At 34.3% G+C, this 9,107-nt stretch overlaps 1 long non-coding RNA gene across 1 annotated transcript; it reads left to right on the top strand.

Annotated features, from left to right (window-relative positions):
- The first annotated feature begins 4,956 nt into the window (after window positions 1–4,956).
- On the top strand, window positions 4,957–8,896 carry LOC148791484 (uncharacterized). Its single transcript, XR_016076612.1, has 2 exons — window positions 4,957–5,092; window positions 8,631–8,896. It is a non-coding gene; the product is annotated as an uncharacterized LOC148791484 (long non-coding RNA).
- The last annotated feature ends 211 nt before the right edge of the window (window positions 8,897–9,107 follow it).

Raw genomic sequence — 9,107 nt, 5'->3', positions numbered from 1 at the left:
GTATGGGGCGGGGTGCATGTGTTTGGGGGAGTTCGGCTTCGGTCAGAGCAATGACCGTTCGAATAGCTATTACAGCTTTGCATTGGGAAGATGTTCGTACATATGTGCTTTATTTTATGAATTGATATTTTCAATGGAAGCCGGTCTCTGTTTGGGGACATGCCTAAAAACTGTCCTTGCCCCATTGCCATTCCTACTCGGAATATATTGGGTGGCATAGATTTTTTTTAGGGTTTTTTCCTTATTTTTATACATCCATTTTATTTATATTTTATTAAAAATTTATTATGAACCAGTCAGGGTCCGGTTCCTGGGCCTAACGGTCGGCCTGTTCTGACAAAATAATAAAAAAAATTAAAAAACGGTCAAAACTGTTGAAAGGTTCAAATGGTTCAACTGCCTGGATCAGCGGTTTACTGACCAAATCAACATTTCTTTTGCAAATATCCGATTTTGAAAAAAAAACGAAATCGATCACCTGACCAGTTCCCAGTTTTTCCGGTCCAACCATCTAATTCGATCTGGTTTTAAAAATCATGAGCCACTCAAATTTCTTTTAGGGCTTTTTTGTCTTTCTTGCCATCTTCCTTCACTCGTTTTTTGCCTCCTCTGTAAAGAGAATCCTAGGAAGGTTTTTATTATTCTCTTTTGTTTGACTCTAAAAGAACCAACGTTACAATTTGTGGCCAAGGCAAAATATGGCCATGGTGCACATGATTGCGTGACATGGTACATATTTCTATGGGTCTATTATAGATAAGGATCTTCGAGGATTTGGACCCAATAAATGTAATATATTTTTTGTAAGAAAACCTGTAAATTTATGGGCAGTTATGCCATCGTCTTCCAAAGTGTGAAAATGAAGAACTTCTCTATTCATTTTGTCCTATTTGTCTTTCTCTTCATCACTGCTGGTCAATTTTTCTTCTCTTCCATTTTTTTATTTTATTTTATTTTTTATTCTGTTTGGATGCATTGCAAAATGTTTTTCTTCCTTTCTCTTTAATTTTGCTTTTATTTGGCTAAGAGTACAACTTAGGCTGGGTTGGGGTCTGGAATTTGACAAATTTCCATTTGCCCGAATCATAACCCAAGCCTAATGTAGTTGAAATTCTTTAAGGGGATATTTGAAAGTGTGGATAGTTTGTTTTGGTCCATAAAATGCCCCCATTAATAGCATTCCTTTGATGCTACATCACAGACTGGTCCACTCTATAGTGTGGGATCAGTCCACACCAGGGTCAGTGTGGTGTGATTTGAACAACACCACAATAGGGCCTAATGGATTCAAATGCACTATACAATATCTTGTCCAAAGTACCAAACACTCCCCTAAATCAGACAATAACCCAACACTCTAACCCTACTTTTGGCTTTTACATATCGAGGGCCTGTTTGGGAGGGCTGGTTTGATGATTCAGCCAACAAGCTGATCGATCCAACTGCTTAATTTGAAACACTTCGGATAAGTTATTCAAGCAGGCTGAAACCGATAACCCTTGGGCTCTCCATATTTTAGCTTATATATAGGCTGTTCATGTGGGGCCCACCTCAGAAAGCTAGAAGCCCCCTGTGCTTCAGCCCTCCTAAGTTGGTACTAAGAGAGAGTGCTTATGCATGCCAAGTATGAAAGCTTGGGACCATGCTGATCCATTAATTCATGGACTTGTTTCTTCTAAGCTCATCATGTCTAGGTTTTTCAACCATGGTGTATTATTTTGGCATCAGGCTGTATTTGAAAACCGATACAAACACCCTTTTTCATTTTGTTAATTTTGAATGGTTAACAAGAACTCCATATGTTGTGTAATGTCTTATTGAGAGATTGTATTTTGAATGCAGGGAATGTGTCATTGGCAGTAGGCCAGAATTGCCCGAAGCCTGGTCCAAGAATGGGAGAATGCATTAACCACAATTGCAATGACACATGTGCCAAGGGAGATTGTGAAAACATAGTGAAATGCACATGCATCATTCCTTGCTGATTCAGATAACTTTCCTAGGTTTTCTTTCTGGTCTTATGTGTTAATGAGATGGAAGCTGGAATCAAATGAAGCACAACTTATGTCCTCTTCTTTTCTTTTATTGCTGTCTTTTTCCTTCTCATTGTTCCTCATCTACATAGAGGTGGATTTAAGTCGAGTCAAGCAGAGTTGAATATTAGATTGTTAGAAAATTATAAGGCTTGAATTCAGACTTGAGCTTGATTTGAGCTAAAAATGTGACGGTGAATTCCGCACGATTCAAAAACTCATATGTTCTGAGTTCGATGATGAACCAAGCTTATTTGAGCTCGAATTCAAACTCAACTAGAAATGAGAATAAAGCACATTTAAACTGAAATGCGTCTTAATGTGTTTCTTCTGCATATAGATACAAAGTTGGTATTAGAAATTGGAGGCGTTGCAAAATCCTTCATATATGAACTATAAATCAATTGGTTTGCCATGAACTAATGCTCATTTTACTAGTAAATAAACGCAAAAGGTGCCAACTGGTTGATTGGTACAAATGGGATTTCCTACTCGCTTTTCTTATCCGCCATGAATTGCTATTATGAATCGAGAGATGTGGGACTGCCTTGACAATTCAAGGCAGGTAAGAAAAGTGAATAAAAAATCTGGATTCTGGTTGGTAAGGTCTCTTGCTACTTATAGCAGATGGGGGCACTACCCCCATTGTTGTGTGTGCCTACTAGATCCAGTCCTTCTTCTAATAACAGTCCATAAAGGTATCTGCCACCTAAGCATAACAAATGTATTTGTCCTTTTTGTCTGTTTGATGGGGTGTTTCCAGAAACAACACCATAAACAATCTAGTGTGACATTCTTGCTTTATGTTAGAGTGCCATTAAATTGATCTAACGGTCTAAAATGCCTGTACACATCTATAATGGCTGAAATTGAGATTCAATAGTTGATCTTGCATGCAAATCAAATATAAAGGCTCATATCATTTGATGATCACATCTATCCTATAAAATTTGAACTACTCAAACCATTGACAAAGGAAAATCCTTCTTATTTCACATATGTCCTTCATTAAATTAGAAAATAATAAAATGATTTTTATTTGCTAATATAATAATTAGTATAATTAAATATAAAAGCAGTGCATTCATGATCTGCGATACACCGGATCAATTATTAATGCTTCCATGTAAGAGCCCACATCTGTGTCATATGAGCTTTTCATTTTAGGAAATGATGGGCGCTTGGACGAAACGAGAATTTGAAACTTCCCCAACAGTTATTTTAGTCACTGGCATTAACATAGTGATATTTTTCTAGAAAACCCAAACCAAACATCCTAAAAATCACTGGTAAACAAGCTGAATTGAACCAGCTAAAAACTTGGCAAATATCAGTTAGAAAATGTATTTCATTTTTCAGTCCCAATCTGATTTTGACTTTTGACGTTTTGGCCCTCGGAATCTAACCTGTCAAATTTAAGGCCCAGTTTGAGAGAGCTTTTGTGTCGATTAAGCTGCAATTAGGAGTGGATTTGAGTCGAGTTGAACCGAATATTTGGTTATTCGAGTTCAGTTTGCTAAAATTGTGTTAGGTTCGAGCTCAAACTCGAATTCAACTTGGTTCAAAGTTTGCAAGTTCAAGCTTAGCTTGGTTCGAGCTCGATTGTAAGTTATGTTTTTTTTTTCTAAATATTAAAAATTATAAATATAAGAATATTTTTATTTTACATACAAAAAATTAAGAATTATAAAAATTATTTATTAATATATATAAATATATACATAAAAAATGTTTTTATTTTACATACAAAAATAAGAATTATAAAAATCATTTACTATTATACATAAAAAATAAAATATTTATATATAATAATATATTATATGCATATAATAAAAATTATTATATTTATTATACTAGGCCCAATTAAGTTTACGAGCCTCATGAGTCGAGCTTCACTATGCTCGAGCTTGGCTCGATTGGCAAATGAGTCTATAGTCTATATATCAAGTTCAAGCTCGGATCAAAGCTCGGTTTAAACTGAGCCGAATCGAGCTTTTCACGAGCCGAACTCGAATAACTTGTCTAAAGCTCAGCTTGTGACCACCCATACCTGTAATGCATGAACCCCTTTCAGAAAAACTACCTCTAATAGAAAATTGATTTTTCAGCTCATGTAAATGCATCTTTAGATTTTTTGTTTTTTTCCAAACATGTCCCAAAAGATACTAATTTGGGCAAGATCCATTTTAATACCACACGGGTCCCATAAGTGATGCAAAACGTGAACCATACAAGGGATCATTAATATAATTGATGCATGGTTCTCGTCTAGACGTAGTCATTAGGGTGAAAGGAAGTGAGACAGGCCCATCAACAACATCCATAATAAGATGTTTATGCATTAAATACTTTACTTCATTTAGTCATCTACTGAAGCATGGAAAACGTGAACCTATTGAGTATGCACCATCCACATTAGAGCTTAATGGTCTGTTCGTTGAAACAGTAGACAACAATCATAGCACAGAAGTTCTCTTCAGGTTAAAACCACTAAAAGGAGAGATTAATGCATACTCAACAGTCATAGCACAGATGTTTATGGATTAAATGCATTAATGTTTTGTATTTATATGATTGCAAAATCGAGAAATATATTTAATGAGGGCATTTATGATAAATAGTTACCATTAAACACCACATCAGCAAAATGCCAATAAACAGTCTCAAAATGAAGCTTTCTAAAACGGGAGAGGTGCACAGAAACCAAAGTTTACTTTTACAAACTTCCATACACACAAATGCAATTAATGAAACATTTACTGATGGAACACCTATGTGGCATCGCCAATAAACGTTTACTCCATAAACATAAACATAAATATTTTCTGTATTGAGCTGTAGCCCCTAAAATCCAAGTAAATGATTCCAATGCATGTGAATGTACATTGGCATTGGCGTGGCTACCATACATAAAAATAACAACTCTTCGTCCTAAAATATTCTATATAACTAAACAAGTTACTTCTAACCATACCCAGTCTCTCCAACTCAAGCAAATATAATGAAGAACATCCCTTGTTTTGTCATCCTTCTTTCCCTGCTATTATTCATCACTGGCAGTAAGTTTTTATTGACTCTCTAGTTATCGTCCTTTCTGTTTCTTCTTCAGATATTATGGGCATTGATCTGTAAATTAGTGCCTTTCCTAATGTGAAGAGTTCAGTTTCTAAAGATTTTTCTTTTACAGAAACAAGATGGATTGATGTAACTATTACAAGATCGAATCATGTTTTTGATGGGTTAAAAACAAGGATTCTTTTCTTGAGAATGATGTATCGATTATAGATATGGTTAATTGAAAGCATGCATCCAATCTCTACATGAACTTCATTGTTTATGTATTTCAGTTTTAGAAGATTTTCTACCATAGGTAAGACAATACTTGCAGTAGTTCAGGGCTACCAACTGTTTTTCCTTTTCTAATTTTAACCCTTTTGCCTATGTTTAGTTTGATAGAGAATAAGAGAGAAGCAGAGAGTTGAGGAAATTTTCTTAAATAATTTGGAAGTTTCTTAAGAATTTACACTGTTTCTCTTATTTTCTACCAAACCAAACACATTACGAATGTAGTCAAGGTTTAAAATTTCGTAATGTATAACTATACTGGCCAACACACTACAATTTTTAATATTTAACTCCACTCTTCTCTCTCTCTCTCTCTATCAATTCATGTATTTAAGACAAATTTTCAAATTCAAATTTGTCTTATTCTTAATCTTTCTCACTAATTCCTAAGTAACCCCTATAATTTACACACTATACTGGCCAGTACAGACACACCATTCAAATTAAATTTTTCTTTTTGGTGGTTTTTTTGTCAATAAATGTTAAATTTGGTTATTAAAATTTATATACCAATACATATTAAGATAAATTATATTCATTTTTAAAAGTTATGGTATATACATACACATTTTAATTCCTTTATCATTTTTCAATGGTTACCTATTGTGCCTTGATATCTCAAACTTATTTCTAGTCATATAAAATTTGTACTTATTGTTATTATTTAATATATTTTATGATTTATTCAATTTTTGTAGAGTATTCACGAGTATCTTGATTTTTCATCCATGTGTATCCAAATGTATTCTTGTATGCTTCTTAAAACTACTTTTCAATACACTTTGCACTTTCATCCCTTGGAACATTGAATCACTTGGGATTTCCTACTCACTTTTCCTACCCGCCATGAATTGGAGCCACACATCTCTATTATGAACTGAGAGATGTGTGACTGCAATTTATGGTGGGTAAAGAGTGGGTGGAAAAAGTTAGTAGGAAATCTGGGCTATGATACTAGCAGGCTGATCTGGGTAAACCAGGTAAGACGGTTGCACGCCATCCTAGCAGAGAAGTTGTTTTCTAAACGTTAGCAATTTAACCATCCGTTCCCAAGTTGAGCTGTGTTTTGTTTTTTATTCAAATTTGGTAGCAAAGCTTGACTGGGTGTAAAATATGTACTGGTGGTTTAGGTTAGCTTTTTTTCGGTAAAGGGTTTAGGTTATTAGCTTTTGCTTGTTCATTAAGGCCGTCTTTGGTTGTAGTGCAATTTTATTTGCACTAATATAAATGTATGGGAGTGCAAATGAAAAGAAATAAATTATTGTTTAATTTTGTTTTGGTTTTACTTTATTCTGCTTCACATCTTGATTTAGTTCATTTGTACTGCAATGAAACAAAATAAACTAAGATTTAAAACAAAACTATATCAGAATTTATACTACCACAGTGTTGTATCAGTACAAATTTATTTGCATTGCAACCAAACATTTCCAACTTGATACAAAATCAATACTGTTCTTTCCCATTTTGCATGCATGAGCAGTGCAAATTTAACATCCCAAAACCTGATGCAAAATTTGCACTAACTTCTTCCCTCAATTAGGGCTGTCAATGGGTTGGCTTTACCCGACAACTAGAACCAACCGAACCGATTATAACGGTTCTAGTTCCACAATTTTGTCCCGATTTATAATTGGGTTGGTTCTTGTTATTGCCTATCCTGTCCTGAATCAATTTAGACATGGAACTAATTATTTTATTAAATATATAAGATTTTCTTAATTTCTTATAATGGTAAATTTTCATAGATAATATTACTTAAAAATGTTTAATTTATTAACATATAAATTGTTGGAAAAAGGGGTCACTGTAACTTTGGAGGAGAAGCTCTGAGGTGCGTCTGAAGACACTGTCTTTAGAACGTTATTTGACCCCACTCAGTTTCACTGAATTTGCTGTTGGCTTACAGGCAAATTCGTTCATAAGATACAACAAAGCCTTGGGCGAGAACCTGCAACCAGTAAAGTTGAATAATCTCCAAAGAAACCTTCTGTGAGACTGTAGCAGACCAGACTGAGAGAAAGAGATAGTGAATTTCGAAATTGTGTGTTTTTGGAGTCTGATTCATGCTCCTTAAATAGTTTATGAAGAGGTATGAAGAAAAGGTAGGTGTTGGTTTAGAGAAGGCATCTTGAATAATCACAAATTGTGACTGTTCAAAAAATAGTTAACAATTAATGACTGCTAACTTTGAATTGTGCCTCTTGATCACACCCGATTGAATCGTGACCATTGATCTCATCAACGGTGTGAGCAAAGTGTGCCTCTAAAGCACATCATTGCGCCGCACAACACGCGTTCACATGCGTGCACGTGCCCATACTCTCCTCTACTAATTCTAAGGAGTGTAAAAAAACTTCTATTAAAATACTCAAAACAAAGCTTATAATTTTCCAATGTGAGACAAGTTTAAAACTGGGTTTTGCAAGAGAAAAACTAAATTTTCAATCAAATGTGTAAGTGCAATTTCTCATGTAATTGACCAATCAAACCCATTGGATTTTAATCTCTTTAATCTCTTATGAGATTAAGACCCAACATAAATGATATAGTATTTTCTATTATTTTTATTAAGGTCATATTATCAATTTTTAAATTTTAAGTTATTTATTTATCTAAAAATATATAATTTTCAATATAAATGGGTTTGGACACGAAGGACCCAACTATGAACCGGGAAAGTTTTGGATCTGTTATTTTGTTTTGATTAGTAATCCATTTGGGACTGGGACCAACCTGTCCCGACACAGACCCAATCCATTAATAACCTTAACCTCAATTTTCTCTCATGCAAAGTGAGGACCACATCATCTTGGCATCCTACCTTACTCTCGTACTAAAAAACCGGCCTCCTACCTCTATTCTCCTTCCTTTAAAGTAGAGTCACTTCATTTTACTTCTCACAGGCAAATAAAACGGTCAAAATTAAGCAAAAAAAAAAAAAAATACAGAATTTACATTCAACCCTTTTGCACTCCCATGCATTTGCAACGATGCAAATGAAATTTATACTGCAACCTAATACAACCTATGGAGTATATTGATCATTCAGGACGCCAAGTTGTGAGAGCACTGGTCTTAATTACTCTTTAATCTTTTTATTTTCTTTTGGAATGATAACCATTTGGATTATGCCATATGGTCCAATATTGTTTTGACTGATTTGTTACGTTATTCGATAAATTACTTTTTATTCTTAATCAAACACGATTAATCAGCATATTATTCTCACTTTTATTCTTCATCAAACAGGCAATGCATTGGTAGCAGAAGAAGCGAAAAAATGCACCTCACCTTATCCCAGCGTGGGTCAGTGCATTGAAGAGGATTGCAACTCTGCATGTGCTAGCAAATACAACCTTGGCACCGGAAAATGTGAAACTTGCGTGGAATGTGTTTGCAGTTACCCTTGCTTAAGCATATAAATTAATTTACCATTTCTGATCATTTATGTTGCATGCAGTATGAAAACTATAATCAAATAAATTAAAGCATAAATAAATGTATTTATTTCTTGAGCTGAAGTTGTCAACATCTGCTGCAGATTTTGTTTAATTAATTTAACGGTCCATACCGTACTTTATATGATAGAGCATGGAGATTTTGGCATCCTAGGTCAATGATCACAAATTAGACATGCAAGAAATGAAAGTTTTGTATAAAATAAGGTGAAAATCGTAATTAATCAAACAAAATTAATTAATGCAAATTTGAAATGGATACAAATTT

This window comes from Nelumbo nucifera, chromosome 5, assembly GCF_055504915.1.
Source record: "Nelumbo nucifera cultivar China Antique chromosome 5, China Antique-T2T, whole genome shotgun sequence".
Classification (NCBI taxonomy): domain Eukaryota; kingdom Viridiplantae; phylum Streptophyta; class Magnoliopsida; order Proteales; family Nelumbonaceae; genus Nelumbo; species Nelumbo nucifera.
This window is presented reverse-complemented; position numbering and strand designations above follow the sequence as displayed.